The sequence below is a fragment of the Lissotriton helveticus genome, chromosome 1_1 (assembly GCF_964261635.1).
Source record: "Lissotriton helveticus chromosome 1_1, aLisHel1.1, whole genome shotgun sequence".
NCBI lineage: Eukaryota > Metazoa > Chordata > Amphibia > Caudata > Salamandridae > Lissotriton > Lissotriton helveticus.
In genome coordinates, this window is record NC_136057.1 from 1,428,307,274 (window position 1) to 1,428,330,838 (window position 23,565).

Genomic DNA, 23,565 nt, shown 5'->3' on the forward strand with positions numbered 1-23,565 from the left:
TTATTGTGGGTAGTTTAAAACAACATATATAGATCTTATCGCCTCATGATTCAGTCGCTCTGTTGTTGATATGGGCCTAGTGTCGTATGGGAAATTTAGTGGTAGTAGGTAGAGTCATTTATGAATAATTTTGGTGAGAGCGCTGGATCAATTTTCTGGTAGCAATCGGACGGTTATATGTTGTTTTTGACATACATGTTACATGCATGACACATATATGTTGGTATATTGATAGGATAAATGTTTAACATATGTTGAGTTAGTGATTTTGTCAAATGTTTAATGTAGGTGATAGGGATTTTTTCCAGCAGTGTGAAAATTTCCCAGGTTAGCCATGGCAAGGTTAGTGTAACGCTGTGATCAGGACGCTGTTATCAGGTTACACAGGTTCATTTGTACTGCTTCAAAAGGTGATATCGTCGCATATCATCGTGTTGTCGTCGTGCAACACAAGTTTAGGGTTCTAGGTGTGTTAGAAAAATTGTATGTATGATAGTGAGAATTGTCTAAGAAATTTGAGCAGCATGAGTATAGGGACAATGAGCCCGTTCTAAAACTCACTGTGAAAAGAGTAATAGAATATATCTAAACTTGAGTGAAGGGTAAGTGTTTATTTTTCGTTCCAAAGGTTAGAGTCCTAAGGATAGAAAAATTCCTCTTCCAAAATTAGGTTAGAGTCCTAAGGAAGAAAAATAGGCGTTATTTTCTCTCCTAAGGTTAGAGTCCTGAAGAAGAAAATAAGCGTTGTTTTCTTACTGGCGATTCTGGATTACTACGGTTGGTTAGAGTCCATACCGAAGTTTTCATGTATGTATGTTTTAGGGTTTTCCTGTTTGAAAGTGCATGAATGTTCTGTAATGTCAATTGGGTTAAAATTGAATTGCTAAATGTACCTGCATTCAACTGAAACACTTTTGATTATTACCTGTTAGAAGGATAGGGTAAGAATTGCTCTATTGGCGATTGAGATTATTCTGTGAGAATAGCGTCGTCTATTCCACGCAAAGAATTTCTTGCATGACTGTAAAACTGTCCTATTTAGAGAAGCAGACAAATGGTTTTGTTTTATGTAGTTATTAAATTGTTTCAAAAGTAATTATAAAACGTTTTTTTAAGTCTTTAGGTAAAGTCTACATTGTTTAAATACATTGTAAGATGTTCTGCGTGATTTTAAATTGTATAAAAAGAGTTCAGCATAGCTGAAATATATAAAAAGGTGATCTGTGCTATTTTAATACATTAAGGAGCATTTAGGAATGTTCTGTGTTAATTAGGTTATAATTAAGGTATTCCACGTTGTTAAACATATTTTAAAGTAATTTTGCGATGTTTAAATAATAAAAAAGTGATCCGCGTTAATTTTAAAAACATTCCCCACTTTAAATATGACAATAAATTGTTCTCCGTAGTTTAAAACGATTAAAAAGAATCCCGATCGAAAATTATAAAGGTGGGGCCTATTTTAGGAGCGAGAACGTGTGGGGAGAGACTGAAACTGCAGCAGCTGTTTGCGTCAGAGCCGCCGCGCTCTGATAGGCTGAAAGTTCCGGTGTGTCATAGAATAGCCACGTTCTCATTGGCTGGGGCGTTCGGCAAATGACAGCAAGGCCGCGTTGAAATTAACTGAAGCATCATAAACAACACTGTAATTGACTAAGGCGCTTTGTCACTTTAAATTAGTTATATACTTTTAATGTCCCCGGTATAGTTTCTTTCTTTTTTTTAAAATGGCGCTATTGTAAAATAAATGCATTTTGTAAGGGAGGGGCCGTTTACCGAGTGAGGAGCGAAGAGGAGAGCTGCCAGCTGCAGCGGCTGTCTACGTCACAGCCGCCGCGCTTCCATTGGTCAGGAGGCCGCAGTATAATAGCAGGGCCGCGACCTGATTGGCTGAAGTATCGTAGCGTCAGAGCAAGAGCTGTGTTGAGATTTGTCAGCGGCGTTTCTGTAATTAGGGTGGTTGCACTCGAGTTAGATGGTGCGCGTCATTATTGACTACAGAGAGTTTTGAATTTAGTGTGTACAGAACTCACAATTAAATAAAAAGATAGGTCTTCGCTTTAGTTTCCACTGTTGCAGTCATACAGTTGTTTTCGGGAAAGAGGCGTGTAGTGGCTGATGCGGACGAGCGAGTGCACACTAAATAAAATTGCATAAATAAAATAAAATAAAATAAAGGCGATTGTGCTGTATTAAAATTCCACTTCCTAACGAGGGGCTTTGCGCAAGGGGAGAGTGACTGCAACAACAGGACAAATTACTAGCAAAAGCCGCGCTGAGAGTGGCTGAATATCGCTAAAGCAGCGCCCCGATTGGCTGAGGCGTTCATGACGTCACCGCAAAGTCGCGCTATGATTGGTTAGAGCTGCTGAATTGTTTATGAATCCTGAATGTCCCCGATTTGGTTATCTTCTTGGTTGTAATATTGGTTTAAAAAGAAACGTGATAAAATTGATGCACATAACGAGTGATTGCTCGCAATGTTAAAATTACAAATCCTAAAGGAGAGGCTGAGCGCAGACAATTAGAAACTGTAGTGGCTATGAGCATTAGAGCCGCCGCGCTCTGATAGGTTGAGGTATCCAGAGCATCAGACAAAAGAAACGCTCTGATTGGCAGAAGCATTTGTGATGATATAATTGGTCAAAGAGTTGTTTACTTCTGCTGAGAGTATTAGGGCTTTGATTTTGCTAATACTAGTGCCCAGAGCTTCATTTTAAATTGAAATTTGAAAGAATACAATCCCGAGAATTAAGGTAAAATTGCCTTCATCTTTACAATTGACTAGTGTTGCAGCAGCCAGCAAGTATTGTGACATAAATGGAATTAGTGATTTATGGGGTTTAAATTTAAGTTCAAGGGACAGTAATTTGATGCTGGTTAAAAGAGAGGAAAAAAGGAGGATCTTGCAGCAGTGTGTTTAAATAAAAATATTTCAAATATTTCTCCACAAGTGGTAGTACACGAATGTGTGTAAACAAGCATTCCTAAATACATAATCATTTTAATTGTTGTTGCTTTTGTTAAAATAAGATATTTTATTATTGCCTTTTGCCAAATAATTTTCTGTTTCAAATAAAAGTGAATACACAGGTAAATTAGGAGTTGTATTATTTTGAGCAGAGTATAACATTTTATTTCACCTGTCATTGATAATTAATTAATAAATTGATCAACAAATGCTATAAGGCCAATAAAGTAAACATACATTTTTAGTGAGATAAAATTTTAAATAAAGATTATTGAGCCTTTTGTTAGCTACTGTATTACTGGTGTGATTATTGTATCATACAAGGCTACATATAATTTATTGACAACAGAGTAGGAGCTATTCATTATTAAATTAAACAGAGTGTATTAGGGAAGTTACCTGTGTTTAAGGTGATTGTGCACGCAATAGAATTATTTTAAATTTACCAAGTTCTGTCCTTAATTTTGATTTATTGATTAGATTATTTTCATTAATGTTTTTAGTTAGTTTAAATTTTTACAGCCCAAATTAAAAGTGAGAACTTAGGGAAAAGGGAAAGTAGAGTGTGAAAATCGCTTGGCTTTGTGGACTAATTAGTGAATTTTGCGTATTAATATATAAGTACATAATTTATATGTTGTAGACAATTTTAATAAAGTAAGTATTTAAAAACATGGATAACAATTATCTAAAGAAAAATCAAATGACTTCCTGGTATAAGAAAATGAAAAAGGTTGTTGCTGAATGTGAGAGTAAATTAATGATTTCCAAATTTGCAAAAATAAATAATAAACGTGTCAGAGTAGAAAACATTGATCAGTGTAAAAATGATGTTGTAAATACAGATCAGGACAGAAATTTAAGAAGACCCCCAGAGCAGATAAATGTAACGCCAAAAGTCCCAGATCAGATTGATAGAGTGCCAACTCAGATTTCTTCTCAATTGTCAGAAAAGCATGATGAGATGCCTAGTACTTCTGGAATTAATATTACTGATTATGTGAATTCATCAAATGATTTAAAACAGTCCATGAATTATATGGAAGAAATGACAGTACCTGTGCTTGGAAAAGATGAAACTAGTTTAAATTCTGAAATTAAAAATTTTACTGAAAAAGTTTATTCTATTGTACTTGAAATTGAATTAGTAATGATTACAGTACAGCAAGAAAGAGTAATGACTCCAGTTCCAACTAGTGAGAAGTTTGACATTGATCTGATTGATTTGATACAGCCTAATGAGTCAATAGATAAAATTGATACACAGATTAAAACAAACTTGACAAATAATGATGAATGTCAGGATGTATTAGAATTTCACAAAAAGCCCAGACAGGACTTTAAAAATGTTCCTCTGCCAGAGTCAGATTATGTCTACTTCACTGATGGCTCTTGTCTAAGAACAGAGGAAGGCTTTATGAGAGCAGCATATTCTGTCTGCACAGTTACTGATGTTGCTGACAATGAATACGGTTATGGAGTTGTGCATGATTATGAACAGCTCGGGTCCTCTGCAAGTTCACTTATAAGAAATGCAAATTTAATTAAAGGATTGATTGATGACATTCAGTTGGCAGTAAGGATTGCTGTCATAAAATGTGCAGCATACAACAAGAATGATGAACATGCTTTGAGTTCACTAATACTAACATCTGTAGTTGAAACATGTCAGGGAGTCAAAGATTTACAAGATGAAGCAACTCATGAGGAGAAAAACACTTGGTTGAGAGCAGAATGTAGACAGCGAGATGAGGATGAAAATTGGACACACAGAGATGACAGAGTAGTTTTACCAAACAGCATGATTGCTGACATGGACAGAATGTACCATGGTTTTGAACCAATTGAAAGAGATTCAATGGTCAAGTTTTTCAGAGGAATTTGGTTCAATACAAAATTGAAGATAATTGTAGAATTTCTTTGCAAAGGGTGTCTGACTTGCCAGCAAGTGAACACAATTAAGAAAACAGTTGTGGGAATGGGAACAGGTGGACAGGAGAGTGGTTCATTCACCAGTTTACAAATGGATTTCATTGAGATGACACTGCATAACATACTGTGCTATGTTTTTGTGATTATCTGTTTGATTTCAAGATGGGTTGAAGCATTTCTTACGCGACATAATAATGAAATTACTGTTGCAAAGTTATCAGATGACAGAAAACATATTGAAAACAGATTACTCCATTGTACATATAGACCAGAAATTTCAGGTGTTGAGGAGCAAGAGAATGGTAGTATAAAGAACAGAGATGTAAATTTGGGCCTAGCTACAGGTACAAAGCGGACAGATGTCCTTCCACTTGCTTTGATGATTCTAAAAAGTACATCTGATAAAAAGAGAGGTTTAAATCCATGTGATATTGTAATGGACAAGGTCATGAGACAGGCTTTCATACCAGTGGAAAGAATGATGACTATTAATGATAGTGTCAATTTGGAATACAGCAGGAATTTATCAGATGTAGTGACTTCTGTGTCTAATCAAGATGGAACTGAAGTGCAAACAAGAGAAAAAGAGCAAACACATGATCTGTTACCAGGTGAAAGGATCAGGAAAAAGGTTCGTCTAAAAAGAAATTGTCTAGTGCCAAAGTGGAAGAAAGGGAGGCCAGTTAGTCTTGTCACAACAAATGCAGTGAAGTGCAAAAGGCTAAAGAGGTGGATTGACACTGGCCATACTTTTCGTGTACCTACACCTGAAAATCATGATGAGGATAGTGTCACCACTGCTGATTCAGATTCTGAAAAAGAGCCTGAAAGAAATCCAGATCTTGAAGATCGACAGGTTGGTCGACATTTGGAGAATTTGATTGAAAAACAAGCCTTGAATGAAGAAGACTTGGAGGTTGTGACTGTTGATTCAGAAAATGATGGAGATCTGCTAGAAAAAGAAGGAGAAGAAGAATCTGATCAGATTGTGATTAAAGACCAGGAGAGTATTGAAAATCAGAAAAGAAGCTCTGAAAGCAGGAACAGGAAATGTGAAACTGGGAAGTTGAAGGTAATTGAAGAAAAAGAAGAAGATGAATTGCCAAGTACCAGTTACAAAGATGACGTTCCTAACGGAGTGAAGCTGCCGAGTAAAGAAGTACCTGAGTCTAAAGTTGAAATTTAGAAAAATAGCTTGGAGAACAGAATGTAATGTGACCAAGTCAAAGAAGAAATTACCAAGAAAAGATAATTGGCCAGAAGAAAATGAAGGCTTGAAATTCAAATTGGTACACAGATCAAAAGAACAGATTGATGAAATATCAAGTCAAAGAGATCCTGAAAAGAAAAGTGAGGCAGGAAAGAAATTAGAGGTGATACCTATAGTGGAGGTAATTAGTAGCAGTCAGGAAAAGCTTGAAGAGAATAGTGAGAATGATTGAAGTACTTACCTGTTGAAAATTTAGGTTTCCTGTTTTTGGCATTAGACTGAAGAAAATGTGTTAAGTGACACAAGGTTGAAGAAATTGTGTTAGCTGGAAAATAACTTGTGACGCAAGGTCGAAGAAAGACTGTTAGAAGATTTAAGGGTATATAAAAAACAAAAAAGTAAAAACGGGGGGTGTTGGAAATTTTTTGAAAATTTAGACAAAATTTTAAAATTTTTGTTTTATTTTTCCCTGCGAGCTTAGTGAAAATACTTTCATGTTTTTATAAATAACAGTTCAAGATGCTAAATCTTTAAGGGATGTTGTAAGATGTCTCTGATATGTGTGTTCCTAATAATTCTGCTTTGATTAGTTTTAATTGTCATTTCCTTTTTTGGAATTAACAAGGAGAAGTTTAAGGTCATTATGACAAGTAAAGCTTCAGCTAGTCAAAACAAACATAGTGTAATACTGACACCTTTATTAGTTATAGTTTTTGCGACACTTTTGTTGAAGATCAGTTGCATGTTACACAAGAGAAAGAAATACTTGAGGAAAAGAAGAGAATTTTTAAAAATCAGAAAGGCACAAGAGAGAGAGATAGAACTGGAGGGGTTTCGTAAAACTGAATATGAGAGTTGTAGGCAAACTGATGAGACAAGTTTTTAGAAATACTAACACAGGTGAAATTGAATCATGTTCATCTTAGATACAATTTTTGCTAAAATTTTTGGTGGTGTTTGGTGATTTTTAAATCACCAGATGGGGGAGTTGATGGAGCGAGATTTAGAAATAGTTTTAATTCAACTCGTGAAATTACACTTCCATAATTAATTAATAATATTAATGATCTGTGCTGTGTGTGTATTAATTCAACCTAGTTTAAAGTTGCATTACACCTGAAAGTACACGCGGGAATATTAACATGTGTGCTCATGAATGTGCATTATGTTGTATTTTCCTTGTTTGTGGAAAATAATAAATTAATCATGTCTTTTGTTGTGTCATAATTAACTGCAGCTGTTTAAAATAAATGGCATGTGCTTGTTTTGCTTCCCTGTCTATGTGGTGTCACTCTATTCTATATAGGTGCATAAAGAATTCTGCTGGACTAAATGAAGAATGGTAGATATAAAATGCTGCTTTATTTGTGCATTACAGCTAGGTAATTTAAACTAATGGGTTAATCATTAGCAATGGAGGGTGGCAACAGAACAAACTGTATTTCTTTCATTAATTACTCTTTTGTGTTTGTTTATATAATAGTTTTACAAATGAAGCTTAGAGATGGCTACAGAAAAATAGTGCACTTTTAAAAAGTGACGCAAGCAAAGGTGGCGCAGAAAAATGACGCTTTTTGAAAAGAGGCCTATTGATGAAAAGCCACAAGAGAAAATAATTCTGAAAAGGATGAAAAGCCTATAAGCTTTTATTTTGAAAGGTTTTGGAAAGAACTGCTAAAAGATAACTCTGTGGAGAAATTTGCTAACGTGCCACGGAACTCAGAACGGACAGGCTCAAGGTTGGAAGGAAGAGACGTGATAGAAATTGCATTGCTTGAACTTCTTTCGCTACAAATTGTAGCAGCCTGAGGAAATGCTGCCAAGACTTCGTGCATGAACAATGAACAAGTGGTTAAGCCCGGACATGTGGGAAGGAGATGTCACAATTTACTGTGGCACAAGGTGGCTCAGCCAATGGAGAGTTAGAATTCATCTGATGGAATGTGAAAAATAGTTAGCTCAGCTAAGTTTAGGGTATAAAAATGGGCTCAGAGAACAGACATTTGGCTTGCGCTCGAGATTCCAGAGGGACGTGTTATGCTGATGGACAACATATGTAAGGAAAGGAGTTTTTATTATATGCTTTATTTCTAGGTGATGAGGGTAGAGACAGTGAGATAGTTAGGGTTTGGAAATGCTTAATTTTACTTATTTCTGCTAATGAATAATATTTCTTGATTTATGCTCTCTTTATTAAATGCTAAATAAATCTTTCTTTATGACTTTTTCTAATGCTTGATAATAAAATTCCAAAACCTGAGTTTTTCTAGATATGTTTAAATAAACTTTCTAAATGACAAGCAAGTCTTGTTTATTGTGGGTAGTTTAAAACAACATATATAGATCTTATCGCCTCATGATTCAGTCGCTCTGTTGTTGATATGGGCCTAGTGTTGTATGGTAAATTTAGTGGTAGTAGGTAGAGTCATTTATGAATAATTTTGGTGAGAGCGCTGGATCAATGGAACAAGCGTATCCAAGGACACGACAGGACCTCATTTGAGACCTACACCAGTAAAAAAGCAAAAATGTGTAGCTTCAAAAAACTGCAGGAAATACAACAAGAATTAAAGAGAGGGGTAGGGGGAAATGGTAAAATGACCAGGCCCCAACCGAGCAGCTCACCTTATCAATTTATGCAGAGAGATGGAAAGAATCCAACCCCTGGCGTGTTGCCCCGTCCACACTACTGAGCGGCGATGTTGTGCCAGAACAAGTAAAGCAGCCGCTACGTAAGTTTGCATCTGAGAATACAGACTCGGCATTCTGTTAATTTCCTCTATGATCAACAGCATTCCAATTGACAGCTGGTGAGGAGAGAGTGACGTGTGAGTCTGTGTCACTGTGACGAGCAAGGTTGTGGATGCCTTGTAACCCTGGCAACCTGTCTGATTCAGTTTCACATAGAAAGTAAATAAAACGAATTGGGAAACAGATACAATGGAATCTCACGTCCAGGGACTGTTACTGTCAAGGATATAGATTGATTCAACTCTAAAATGTATCAGATGCATATTACTAAATTTGAAGAGGAGTATTTACAATCGTGCAGAATGGTGAAATTTGTGAAATGCAATAGAAGTACAATTGAAAAGATTACGCATTAGTAAAAAATTAAAGACACATTTTCATATATATGCAATCACTTGAGTGGATGTTTATCATATCAAATGTTTCGTCCACACACGAGTCACATTGGCTAAATAGATTACTGCACAAAAAACTGTTAGCATTTTCGCGATAATCCATCTAACAACTTTAATACATATTTTATGACTGAGTTTCTCAATCCTAGATTAATATCAATAGCGGAATGTCCCAATGGTTAAAAACATATTAATGAAACATGACTGCTAAGCAGCTCATAATGACAGCGTGCTCACATCCCTGGGATATACTTAATGAAACAACATGTCACACTGTACACATGGGAAATGCATACCCCATTAAGCATTAATGTACACCCAAGAGAGACACAGTAGACCAAGGTAATCCTAACCCATGTTGAGGAGGGACACTTATCTGGATATCTCCTATGATTCATTAAACCCTGGTCCACTGAATTGAGCACTTGTATTCGCTTGCACTTTCTCATATTGAGGGTGAATGACATGTCTCCTCCCATAGGGTTATGGATTACTCTCTCATAGGACCCACCACCTCCAATTCTCTGCAGTGTGCTGCATACAATCAAAATGATCAACCAGTGGCGCCCCTTGTGTCCTTGAATGAATCCTAGAGCAATGTTGCAGAATTCTAAATTTGACCCTCTGTCTCGTCTGACCCACGTAAAGCATGTCACATGGGCATATGATTACATAGATCACATCCACTGAATTACAATTTATGTGATGTTTTAATGTGTATTAACACCATAGATGTGTGAAGTTTTTCCTTTCCATGGCAAGGTTACAAGCCTTACAGTATCCACATTAAAAATGGCCCAGTAGTGGCGCTAACATCAACTGAGTCCTCAAGTGTGGAGTTTGCAATGTCTTTAGAAATTTACTGTCCACAAAGTCTCTTATATTTCTGCCTCTTTTGAAAGCATATAGAGGCTTTCCTCCCACATGAAGTTCATCTGAAATCAAGGCCCAGTGTTGGTTGATGATCTTCTGGCTCTCATTACTTCTGGTGCTGAATGTGGTAACACACACTAATCTGTTATCAGAGGCTTTAGTATGCACCTCCAAAAGGGTATCTTGTTGACAGTACCATGCCCTTTAGCTCTCTTAAGTAGACTCTTGGGGTAGCCTCTCTCTTTCTCCACAGTACTAACAGGTGATCTGCCTCTTTGAAAAAATCAACCCTCTGTGTATAATTTCTGCTAAGTTGTAGAAACTGACGGTAGGGCAAATTGACTCTCACATTTCTTGGGTGGTGGCAGGAGTATCTCAGCAGTGTATTGCGCTCCATGAGTTTTTAAAAAAGTGTAGTATACGGTACATCATCAGCCACTCTAATACTCAGGTCCAAAAAGTAGATCTCATCATTACTATGGGTCATAGGAAATTGAATATCAGGAGATCTCTCATTCAGCCATACAGAAAAGTCTCTGATTTGAGGCTCTTTTCCCATCCAAATCATTGGCACATCATAAATGTATCTATTCCATAAAAGTGATGTTATCTACAAATGGATTCTCTGTATTATATATGAAATGGTCTTCATGTTTGTCCCTGTAAAGGTTTGCTAAATGTGGGGCAAATCCGGCCCCCATGGCAACGCCCTTGATTTGAAAAAGGTATTCATTATGCAATATAAAAATAATTTTGGTCAAGGCAATCCTAAGTAAATCCACAATGAATTCAGATGGTACCCAAACCAGGCTGTCTCTTCTGTTAAGTACATCTCTAACCACTTGTGAAGCCTGATATTTGACCTCCAGGCCAACATTATCTCAGTTGGCCTTCAGGTTAAGAATGAACCTGCTATTTTTATTGATATCCCAAAGTTCAGGGAGAACTTTAGTTTTGTGGCCAACCATTGCTCTAGGCATTGGATGGTTCTAGGAGTAGAAACGGCCCTTGAATACATTAAAAAACTGACAAAGGAAATAGCTGAGATAAAGAAAGGGATTATTTCAGCCACGCTGGTAGCAGCAGCACGGGCTCTGGGGGCCCTTGAATGGTTCTATAACATCCCCCAGTCATTTGTCCTGCAATGTATTGAACTAGCACTTAATTTTTTTTTTTTTAAGTACAACAACCAACCGAGTCGGGCCTGCATTTATGTGGGCCAGTTCGAGGAGAATGTGATCCACCATACCTCCAACCCCTTTAAAGAGAATATCTTTCTGTGGAGGAGGTATATTGATGATGTCCTCTGTATCTGGACAGGTACAGAGGACCATCTCATGGCTTTTTTGACATGGTTAAATCAGGCTGATGAGTGCCTATGGATCACATGGACATTCAGCAATACATCTGCTGTATATTTAGACGTGCAAAACACACTGGAGTCAAGCTATCCTAGCTAAAGACGGGTGATAGCCAGAAACCGGTCCTAGGATGCTTGATTCCGGTCCAGGGAAGACATGGTTTGGCAGTTCGGGCTGGACTGTTCCCTGAGGCACAGGGTCAAGATTGATTTGCATATGTCCATGTTTGAACTGGGGTGGCTTGGTGAGCAAAATAACGATGGATTAAACCCAGATCTGTGACTGGGGGTGAATGTTTTGCCGTTGTGCAACATTCCGTCCATTATCTTGTGTGTTTTGTTGTATATTTAGAAGTGGACATCACCTGCCATTTTGCTGCCCTGGGCTTCTGTCGGGCAGTCTTCTGCTTTGCGAGGGAAACTGCTGCGCTCGCGGCATCACCCTGGTGGGACTCGTGGGCCAGGGTGCACCACCACTGAATTGGGCACAGCTGATGCATTGGGGAGGCGCTGAGACCATGCTATAAAGTGCCGCCTTGCCCCATGCAGTGCAGGAGGTGCCCAGGCAAAGCCCGGGCCAAGGGCGTACCCGTCCTAGCCCGTCATCGCCAGGAAGAGGCAGGGCAGGGCCACACCCCTTTCATCCACCATCTTGGTTTCTCTCTCAGGTACTGTTTCGTGATATTTAACTCTTCATCCTGGGCAGTAGAGACACTGAGTGGTGCCTGCTAATTTGGAACATTCTTTGCTACGCTGAATGAGTTGCGAACTGACTATTTATATCACACTTGCTACTGCAAATTCGACTGGTTTACAGACCCTGTCCTGTGTGCCCGGATTTTGTACTGCACCTTGCACTTTAGCGCCGTCCCTTCAATTAGTTGTTTTTATTACATGCCGCTGATCACTTTGTGATGTATCCTGCACTTTTTTTTTTGAAGATTGTAACTACGGTTTGTGGAGTTCCTCCTTTAGTCATTTTAGTACTGTGCGCTCCAGCCTTGACTTGCGTTTATGCACACTGATTGTTGCACTCCTCCCAGTGTACACCACATTAAGCAACAGGCTAAAAACCCAGAGGGCTATTATTCCTGTATGTTTGTTGTATTTCTTATAGGCACTTACTGTACAATAATCAAGAGTAAGCGGAAAGTGACTTCGGGGAATAGTGTGGTCGGTACATTAGACGCCTTCATTCTGAGGGCGGAATCTGCCCTCATGCACGAAATTCAATTGATGGAACGAAGTCTACTTCTAGATCCACAATCCCTGATGGGCAGACTTTCCTTAACCCCTGCACTTCCCGGCCCTCCTTTGTCAAATAGCCAGGTTGTGTCTGCAGACAGTTCAAGTCCATCTTTATCAGTACCCTCAGTTATTACGATAAACTCTGGTTCTTGTCCATCAATAGAGCATGAACCCACTCCTGTGAAATCCAAGGCGACTACCAGAGGGCAGATGGCTAAGCTCATATCAGCCAGCAATAATGATTCTCCCACTACAAAAAAAAAAGCAGAGGGTGCACTAAATGAAAATCGGCTCAGGGAACTCATGGCAGGCCCTCTCCATATGCCCGACACCTAAGTGTTGATAGTGAGGGTACTCTACCTTTTATGAACCAGACTACGGCAGGACAATCATCTGTGGGCTTCGAGGAGGGGAACTTTTGTATAAGGATAGAAACCATGCTATCCGCGCTACTAGACGCTATGTTTAAAAAAATATGTGCAATAGAAGGGAGGTTAGCCCAACTAGAGGGAATTACCAGCTGCAACCCTCTACCAAACCTGGTAGTGAGCACACCTATCAAGATTGTTGATACAGCAAGGATCCACCAGCTGCTTGACCCCTCCCCGGCGGGATTTCGACCAATGCATGGGACTGAGACCGCTCTCATAACTGTGACAGAAGAGGCAAGGAAGATCATGGATCAAGGAGGCACCGCAGCCATCATCCTGCTAGACCTAAGTGCTGCCTAAGTGCCGCCTTCGACACTGTAAATCATAGCATATTGTTGCAGCGACTTACCAACCTAGGAGTCTCATTGAAAGCAATAACATGGTTTGAATCCTTTCTGTATGAGCGATCCTTTCAAGTCTTTGAGGGCGACATCCTCTCCCCAGCAAACCTCTTGCTGTGGTGTGCGGCAGGCTCTTCCTTGAGCCCTACGCTTTTTAATATTTATATGAGCCCCCTTGCTGAGATCGTCCGCCCCTTCGGGATACAAATAGTCACCTACACGGATGATACTCAGCTAGTGGTGGTCCTGAATCACTCTCACACCGGGCCCCACAAACTCAGGGATTGCTTAGAAGCAGTGACCTCATGGATGACATCTTCATGTCTCAAACTAAATGGAGACAAGACCGAGCTGATGATCCTAGATCACCCCCCCAATCCTACTATTGACCCCCTCTGGCCTATGTGTCTTGGCCCCCCCCCCGATACCCAAGGACACAATCAAAAGCCTGGGCATCTGGCTGGATAAATCTCTTAGTTTCAACCACCAGGCAGCTAAACTTTCAGCCACATGCTTTGGTTTACTCAGGCTTATCCGAAAAATTATTCCCTTACTATCCTTCAAAGCCAGACAGATCATGATTCAGGGTCTCAGCTTGTCTCGTCTGGACTTTGGGAATGCCCTCTACCTAGGGGCCCCCCAGGCTACCTTAAACAAGCTCCAGGTCATCCAGTACTGTGCGGCACAAACCCTCCTCCAGATCCCTCGTCACATCCCTGTTATAACCGAACTTAAGAAACTCCATTGGCTTACGGTCAGGGAAAGAATTGCATTCAAGGGCCTGTGCATCGCCCACCGAGCCTTCTGGAAAATGGGCGCCACCATCAATCATTCTTTGATCACCCCTACCAACCCAACAGACAGCTTAGATCGGCTTCCTCTTTCCTTGTCACAGTACCCAGAATTAAGAGAGCCATATGTGGGGGCCGCTCTTTCTCCCACAACTCGGCCAAGCTCTGGAATTCTCTCCCCCTCCACCTGCGTTCGGAGCACAATCTTCTCCCCTTTCGCGTTTGTCTGCAGCGCTAGGACGCCTCAGGGTAGCTGTCGCGCTATACAAATGTTCTTTTCATTTCATTTCATTCAGGAGTGCAAAATGAGATACCAGGGAGGGGTCAGAGGGAGGGGCTACTACAAGAACTATAGCTAACGGTGAGGCACAAGAAAAGAACAGGTGTAACACTAATGGGCCTAGTGGCCCTGACATGGGGGCTATTTCTTGCCAGCCCCTTAGTAGAGAAGGATCATCTAGGTCCTACAGGGAAAACGGGCCGGAAAGAAGGGACCATCAAAGTCCGAACCTCCCAACAATAGACCTCCTACCTGAATCTACCCCATATGTAGTGGTACTGGGGTATGCACCTCCGCTCACAACCGGGGCTAATGAAGATTTTGTGCAATTAAAGAACAAACTCACTCACTGGTTCTCACACAACAACACTTTGGGCCACCATGTATCTAAAAATATCTTAATGGCAAGTAGGGTCAATTGAATAGGTAAATAACGTAAAATGGACAGTGGAGATTGTGTCATCGTAAATTTTGATAACCCTTACATGGCTGTGCGTATTTTATCTAGGGATTTCAGTCTCACACCATTAACTGGCTCCGTCATCAAGGCTCACCCATTGGGTTACTTTTATAACCCAGTTCGCTATAGGGAGCTGCCAGAGCAGGGCTATAGGGTACGTCAACTAGGAGGATAGTCAAACATACAAGCTCCTCTGCAACAGCTACCCACCCCAGTTCATTTTACACGGGAATACTAGGGATAGTTACATAACCCTTTAACATTGGAGCTGGAAAATAGATTTTCAGTTCTATCTGGGTTGGAAAATTGCGATTGACTGCGGGCTCCTGTAGCTTCTGGCTCCCCATTAGCTAGACTCCCACAGACTCCAATAGAACCAGCCCTGACGCTAGCTGACGTGAGGCCCAACAATTTCATATCCTGGAATATTGCTGGTTTGGCCAACAAATTCTAAGATTCCCGTTGAGTATGTTTTGTGAAACAATATACTATAATTAGCCTACATGAAACATGGTCAGTGGATTGCAATCTTTTTTTAGAAGGATACAAGGCATTCTTTGTTCCGGACACTCCTTTGGCGAGTGGCAGGCCAAGGGGTGGCTTGGTTACTTATATTTCCCTGGCTGTGGTTTGCAAATTGCAGGTGTTCTCAACCCCATAACGGGAATTCTGGCACTTTCAGCTATTAGGGTGGACACTAGATGGGGAATCCTTAACTTCTACAACTTGGTGGCCTGTCTGCCAGGAGATTGTAACATCACAAATTTGTCAATATTTATAAAAAAATCTATGGGCCCAGGTTCTTATAACCTCCTTGTCTCTGGGGATTTTAATATTCACCCATGTGGTAACCCCTCAATTTCTTGTATCTCTGAGTTAGGTTGCCCCCGTATGTCGGGTTTTCACTTTGAACATCACCCTCAAGGGGATTTGTTGAATGACATGCTGAATGACTTTCATATGATGGTTTCAATGTCCTTAATCGACCCACTTACCAAGTTCCCTACATCAACATTCAAAGGGAATGGTAAAGGAACTTGTATTGATTTCATTCTCATCTCAGCGTTGCTACAGTCCTTTTTTAATAGTTTTACTATTTTAGATAGTGATTTTAGTGACCACAACCCTGTATTAATTAATGTGTCAGGCCCATTAGCTGTAAAACCACGTAGGGCCGCCACTAGTGGCATTCTGAAACTGACAGATGGTAAACGTAGATTAAAGTGGTCCCAAGTATCATCTGACATTTTTTATAATAATATAAAGTTATCTTGTGCCCATGAACTGGAACTATGCACATCTGAGAGATCTACCCCAAACAAAGTCCTTGGCGCCTATGAAGCATTAGCAACAAAAGTAGGAGAACTGTTATGTGTGCCTGGTGGTGGCATTGCCACACATTGCCCCAGATGGTTTGATTCTCACTGCTCCAAATCAGCTAAGCGGCTGAGGGAAGCTCCGGGGGCAAAACCAAGAATTCAATCTGAGGTGTGAGCATCCAGAACAGATTATAAATTTGCCTTGGCTAAACATAGGGAAACCTTGAAGTAAGAAACCTGGGAAGAGCAGATTGACTCCAGCACACTGAAGAATAGCTCAAGGTTCTGGAGTGTCGTGAATGGGGCCCTGTTCTACAAGGATGGTGGGGATGGCTTGGTGGCCCACATCACAGAGGAGGAGTGGGTACTTCATTTTAAGTTTGACTGCCCGCACGAGCTCAACCAAAGTGAACCCAGGAACAGGAAGGACGCTGTGATCAGCTTCAGCAGGAGTGAGATCATGGAAGGGATCCTAGGGCTGACCATCAACAAAACTCTGGGACCTGACGGGATCCCCCAGACTTATTCAAGTCAGATCCCTCATTTTGGGCCCCGATTCTAGAGTCCCTATTTAATGCTGGGCAAGGAACGGGTGTCCCCAGTCCTGGGCTTCCTCCACTATAGTTCCAGTTTTTAAAAAGGGTAACAGAAATAGCACTCATTGCTATAGACCCATCTCGCTTATCGACTCGGTGGTCAAAATGGTGGGTCAGGTCCTTTTAAAAAGATTAACTGCATGGGCAGATGAGAATAGGATTTTGTCGGATGCCCAATACGGCTTTCGGCAGGGGCGTTCCACCGTTGCTTAATGTCTCAATCTATACATGGTTTTGAGTAAATATACTGTTGCGCACTCTGGCACCATCCACCATCCACTTTTGACTGTGTCAACAGGACCAAGCTGTGGCAGTCCATGGGGGCAATGGGGGTGGAAGACAGCTTTGTCAACCTTCTCGAGGACCTGCACTCTTCGACCACAGCTAATGTTAGGTACTCTCAGGATCACTAAGGACATTGAGATCAAGAAAGGAGTCAGGAAGGGCTGCATTCTGGCACCATTTTTATTTAATTTTTATATTAATGAGCTAGAAAGCGTGCTGCTGGCAACCGGGCCGATTTCCTCTACGTAGGACGGCGGGGTATCCCTGTTCTGCTTTACCCAGATGACGCCGTCCTAATATCGAGATCTGACTGGGTCTACAAACTCTCTTAACTGCTTTCTTGGGATTTATGACTGACTGGGACTTAACCATTAACAACTCGAAGTCCTATGTCATGAAAGTAGGGAAATAAACTAAGAGGAACTTTCAGTTTAAATCAGGTAATGATAAAATTCCTGATACACGTTTTTTCTCTTATCTGGGGTCTTATTCGATGAGCAATTAATATGGGACCCCCTGATTCAGAGGAAAAAAGGAATCTGGCCCGGGTCAATGTAACAATTTTTAACTTCGCCTTGAAAGTGGGGAAGAAGCCGACAGGAGCCATGTTACAAGTTTATCAAGCTAAAGGTGTAGCGACAGCAACCTATGGTAGTGAGATCTGGGGGCACGTGACAACAAAATCTCTACAGGTTGTGGAAAACAGGTTTCTAAAAAAACTATTGTGTGTCCCACAAGTAACCTTGAACCTGGTAGTTCATGAGGAACTGCGGGTCTCCTACTTATGTGACACTCTAGCTCTGCGCCCCCTGATCTTCTGGTTAAAGTGCTGGTTAAGCGATGACTTAATTCTTACCATAACGATTTTAAAAGAGTCCCTGTCTCTTGACAATATGGCTGGCATCCCCTGGCTTAGTTATATTAAAAGAGGGTTTGAACAGATTGGGCGGGGCGCTCTATTCTCTAACCCAGATACAATTGTGAAAAGGGATGTGGAATCAACAAAAATAGCTTTCTTGAACCAAAGGCGATTGGATCGGGAGGCAGAAGAGGAACAGAAACCGAGTATCCGGGCATACCTCCCCTTAATTACAACGCCTTTTCCTGAACCATATCATGGGTTCCCTGTCGACACATGAGAAATATTTATTAACAAGGTTCCTGATGAATCCTTTTCACTTATTGTTGGCTAGACCCAAGGGGCCCTCAAGAGGTCAAGTGCTAGCTCCCTGTGACTGCGACGGAAAGTCTCCACAGGATTTGCTGCACTTCATGTTTTTATGTAACCTGTATGCAGTTCCGAGAAGGTATTACTTAGTTCCTATTTCAAAGAAAATTAATTTTAATCAAATCAAACCAGCACTTATGTATTTACAAATGTTGAAGGATGACTGCATTTTTTTTATTGTAGGATTTTTAAAAGCAACATTGAGATCTAGGCATTTTATGGACGTTTTGCATACTTATTCAGACTCGCTTATGAATGATTCACTGTGCAGACACAGAGCAAGTTCCTTCCTTTCTATTTTATGTTAATAACTAAATGTTTTTTAAGTATATACCTGTCTGACTTTTATGTTTTTTTCTGAAAATGAAAACCAAATAAAGTTTATTGAATTGAATTGAATTGAAAGAGATTATTGAAGATAAGGCACTCAGCAACGCTAAGGAAGTATTGGAAAGATTTGAGAAAACCAATATCGACTTCAATGTAGTTAACCAATCAAGAAAGGTAGATAAATCGTCTATGGATATCAGAACATACTGTAAGGAAATTACCTACCCCTACACCTCAGAAGAATATTATAAGCAGGACAATCAGAGCCACTACACCAGCAGGGGCAGGCAGATTTTGCACAGTAATCTATTTAGGCAATGTGTTTCATGTGTGGACTAAGCATTTGATTTGATATACATCTACTCAAGTGATTGTGTACATATATTGGAATTCGTCATTTCGTTTTTACTAATGCGTACTCTTTTCAATTATAGTTCTATTGCATTTCACAAATTTCACTGTTCCACAAGGTTGTAAACAATCCTCTTCAAATTTGGTTATATGCATTTAATACATTTTACAGTTGAAGCACTCCATATGCTTGACAGTAACAGTCCCTGGACATGAGATTCCATTGTGACTGTTTCCCCATTTTTATTTTTTATTTTCTTTACTTTCTATGCGAAACTGAGTCAGACGGGTTGCCAGGGTTACATAGCATCTTTATGTAGGTAGCAAGGACCCCCTTTAAATAATCTAGAGATCCTAGGACAGGGTATAACAACAATTGTGAATAAAATTCCTTGGCAGTTCAATCGATAAACATTACATCACCATTTTTTCATCAGGAAAAAACAACTGATAATAAAGAACTCAGTGTAAAGACAAAGGGTTTGTTAAAATGTACAAAGTTTCATTTTATTCATATATTTGTTAAAAAAGAGGAAAAAATGCATGTTGATAATAGGTTTGAATATTAAATCTGTTACACAGTTAGTATTATACATTCATGATTGATAATGATGGTTTAGAAAACAGTATAATATCAACATTCAAAAATACAAAAATATGATACTGGAGACATTAAAACAAAGACTAGTGCAAAAGTGGCTGTGAGAATTGACATCTCACAGCCACTTTTGCACTAGTCTTTGTTTTAATGTCTCCAGTATCATATTTGTTCACAATTACATGGCCTCTTTAACTTTTCTTGTCACGGTGATGCAGACTCATGCTTCACTTTCTTCTCATCAACTGTCAATTAGAACGTAGAGGAAATTCACAAACGATGCAGTTGCAGCCTCCGCATGCACGCTTACATAGCGGCTGCTTTACTTGTTCTGGCACAGCACCACCGCTAAGTAGTGTGGATGGGGCAACACGCCAGCGGTCGGCATAAATTGATAAGGTGAGTTGCTCAGCGGGAGCCCAGTCATTTTTCCTTTCCCCCTTCCCCTCTTTTTAATTCTGGTTGTATTGCATACAGCTTTTTGAAGATGTACATTTTCGCTTTGTTACAGAGAATCCTTTATGGATCTCCGAGGTATTGGTGAAAACTCTGCTCAAGGCCTAACATTTGTAGCGGCTTAGTATTTGGATATTATTCCTTCAGAAATCCCAATTGTAAAAGATTTTGTGTTTACGAGGTAAGAGCAGTACAGCGCTTCTCTATTTTCATGCTTGCGTGATAACCAATGCTGTTTAACTAAACTCTGCATCCTTATGGTATAAGTCTCCAATGAGAAGCCGCCTTGCCTCTGAATCTGCTTGATCCATCACCTTCTACAGCATCAGGAGGAGGTGAGCTTTTACCCTACCTTCACTTATCACACCAATGTATGTTTTCTCACATCTTTAGCTGATTTGAGTACATTGTCTTACTGGGATGTTTTTTCTGGACAGAGCACCAAGCACATCGATGCTACTACCTTGATCAGATCAGATGAGGTTTCACTGTCAATATACCCCTTTTTTCAACCATTCAAATTTATTTTAATGCTTCACTGACGCACAATATCCTTCATCACACAGGCTGTATTTACTCTCTCTAGTCCTGAGGAAGACGATATATGAACATTATTATACCATGCAAAGTATAGTTGTTGTGTCAGTATAGAGTATTTTTCTTTCATTAGTCAATGTATATGTGTCACTCCATTCATTGGTATTTCCGGGTTAATCAGGATATGAATGTTCTAACTTGAAAGAATTTGTGCACTTCCCTAGAGAACCAATTGTTTTTATATACTAGTAATTCCCCAGGTTTTGTGGGACACTGGGTCACCACATTAGCATTAATGATCATTGAAGCATCAGCAGATCCAAATAAAGTGGTGTGCTTCTAGCTAGTGGAAGCGGCAGTCCTATGAAACCAAGGATGGCATCAATATACCTACTTCACATGGGAGGTACAAAACTGCATCAGGCACACGTCATTAGCTGTCATTCGCTGGTGATTGCTGTTAGGCCATTTTGGAAAAAGGGGGTGGTGATGGACAGAGTTTCTGAATGATGCAGAATACTCTTACCAAGTCAAGAGATCATGGTTTTAATCCATCACCGTTTTTTAGCTCAATGCACCATCCCAGCTCAGAACCTGGCTATATGCAAATTAGTCTGTTCCTGTCCCAGTGCATGATGGGAACAGGGCAAACCAAACTACCAAGCCAATTCTTATACTGGGAAGGAAACAAGCTTCCGCTGTTAGGCCACCTTGTGGATGAAGCCCTTCAACAGCAGTGAATAGAATGGAAATTGCTATCTGGCTCTTTACAAGCACGCAGGCAACAATCCTCATCTGTCCCCAGCTATTAGGAGTTCCTATCTACCATACCAACCAAACCAACATCAGCACTACTCCAATGACCAACCTGTCTTAAGGAATCCAATGGCATATACAAGTCATAGCAAATGTACTCTTCCAACACCAAAAAGAAAGGAGATAGTCACTCTAAAGCCCAGGACCTCTTCTCGCCAACTTTCAAACAGGAGGAGAATTGCTGCCTTTCTACAGGAGTGGTCATCCATTACTAGGGACAAATAATAATAATAATAATAAACACATTTATAAAGCGCCTGGTTACACTGGACTAGTGTGTCCCAGCGCTGTGGTACAAAGAGGTGCATATTCTAGACATGGCAGAGAGAGCAGAGTCCGGTTAAACAGTCAGGCTAACAGAGGGAAAAGCCAAGTTTTCAACTTCTTTCGGAAAATAGTCTCCAAGACCTCCAAGTGGAGCCCAATGGGTTCCAAGCAGAGCCCAAATGGGTTCCAAACATGGTTTGTTATGGACACACTCTGGTGTCGATAGGAAGACCAACTTTGACACTGCTCAGGCAGGAAACACTCTAACATCTTCCACTAGTACAGACAGAAATGCTTTCCAAGTTATGGAAAGGGACCATTGAGCCTGTTCTCAAATACATGAACAACAATTCTTCCTCATCAAGATGAAAGCAGACAAAAGGAGCCCTAAGCTGTGTCTAAGGTGCCTAAACATATTTGTCAGGAAGCATTAATTTTGTTTGGTAACAGTGCAGGAGATACTCCAATTTCTTGAAGAGAGAAACTACATGGTGTCGCTGGCCCTCCAAGATGCACATTTCCATGTCCCGATACATCCCATACAACAATATTTGTTCTTTCAAATAGCTGATTTCCATTGCCGGTTTAGAGGCTTCGCGTTTGGAATGGAATCAGCAATCAACACCTTTCAAAAATGTCTAGCCTCAGTTGCGGCACACCTTAGACTTTGGGTCCATTGCATATTTACATACCTAACTGAATGGCCTGTCAAAAGTGAAAAACAAAAGGAAGCAGCAGCATCTACCTCAACCTGGCTCAATTGTCGGAAAGTAATCTCTGATACTGTTGACAAGATTCAGTTGTTGTGGCCCATCCTAGACCTGAAGATAGGGAAAGTTTTCCCTTCAGAGGAAAGTATTGTATTACTGCAGGCAACAGTCAGAAAATTCAAACAACTTCAGGCCATGTAGTCCGCAAATAATACACACCCATGCTTGAAATGGTATTCTCCTACATTCCCCATGTGCTCAACTGCCACACAGGCTTGAGACCACTGAAAGAAGAACAACAGACATTCAATCATCAGGTAAAAACAGGGCCAAATTAGGTTCTCAAGTTCAGCTATTTATGCAATCTCTGGTATGGCTGTAGATTGAGATGCTACCCTTGGCCTGGAGCACCATCTATCTCTGTTGTTCATGATGTCATCATTCTTTCTAACTTCCATAAAAGCTCACTATTTGTTGTTAAGCCCATTCAATTTTCCTTGCAATATGCAAGATACTTTCAAAAGCTGAGAATTGTATTTTATATTTCTGATTTCCATTTGCCAATTGAATGATTCTTGTAAATATTCTGAATACTTTTAAAATAATGTATTGCTAAAAATGCAACTTATACCCATTTTCTGATTTTCCAAACTCCAGACGAAGTTTGGTTAGGTCTTATAATGTAATCAGAAAAGCTACTAAAACTAGGAGTAATTGGATGAACACACGTAGCATAATAATTCACAAATGGATGTATTAAAAATGAACAGTAATGACCAGTAATATTCAGAGACTTTCATCACTAGTATATTTCTCAAATAACTGTGTAATTAAAGTTTCCTTAGGTCATGTGACATAGACTTCTTAAGAAAAATAGTTTCAACATTGGCAATACGTATATGGCCATCTCCTTTATTGCAAGTAAAGATGAGGCCCTCGCTGACCATACACGCTTGGTCTCCTGCCCTCCATTTTTTCAAGTTCCATTATCATGATCCATTTCAAATGGGTAACATAAAGCAGCTTGTG

At 40.1% G+C, this 23,565-nt stretch overlaps 1 protein-coding gene across 1 annotated transcript in view; it reads right to left on the reverse strand.

Moving 5' to 3' along the window:
• Positions 1 to 23,565, reverse strand: part of LOC144764150 (complement C3-like) — a 604,987-nt gene that overhangs the window by 454,652 nt on the left and 126,770 nt on the right. The window lies entirely within an intron of this gene.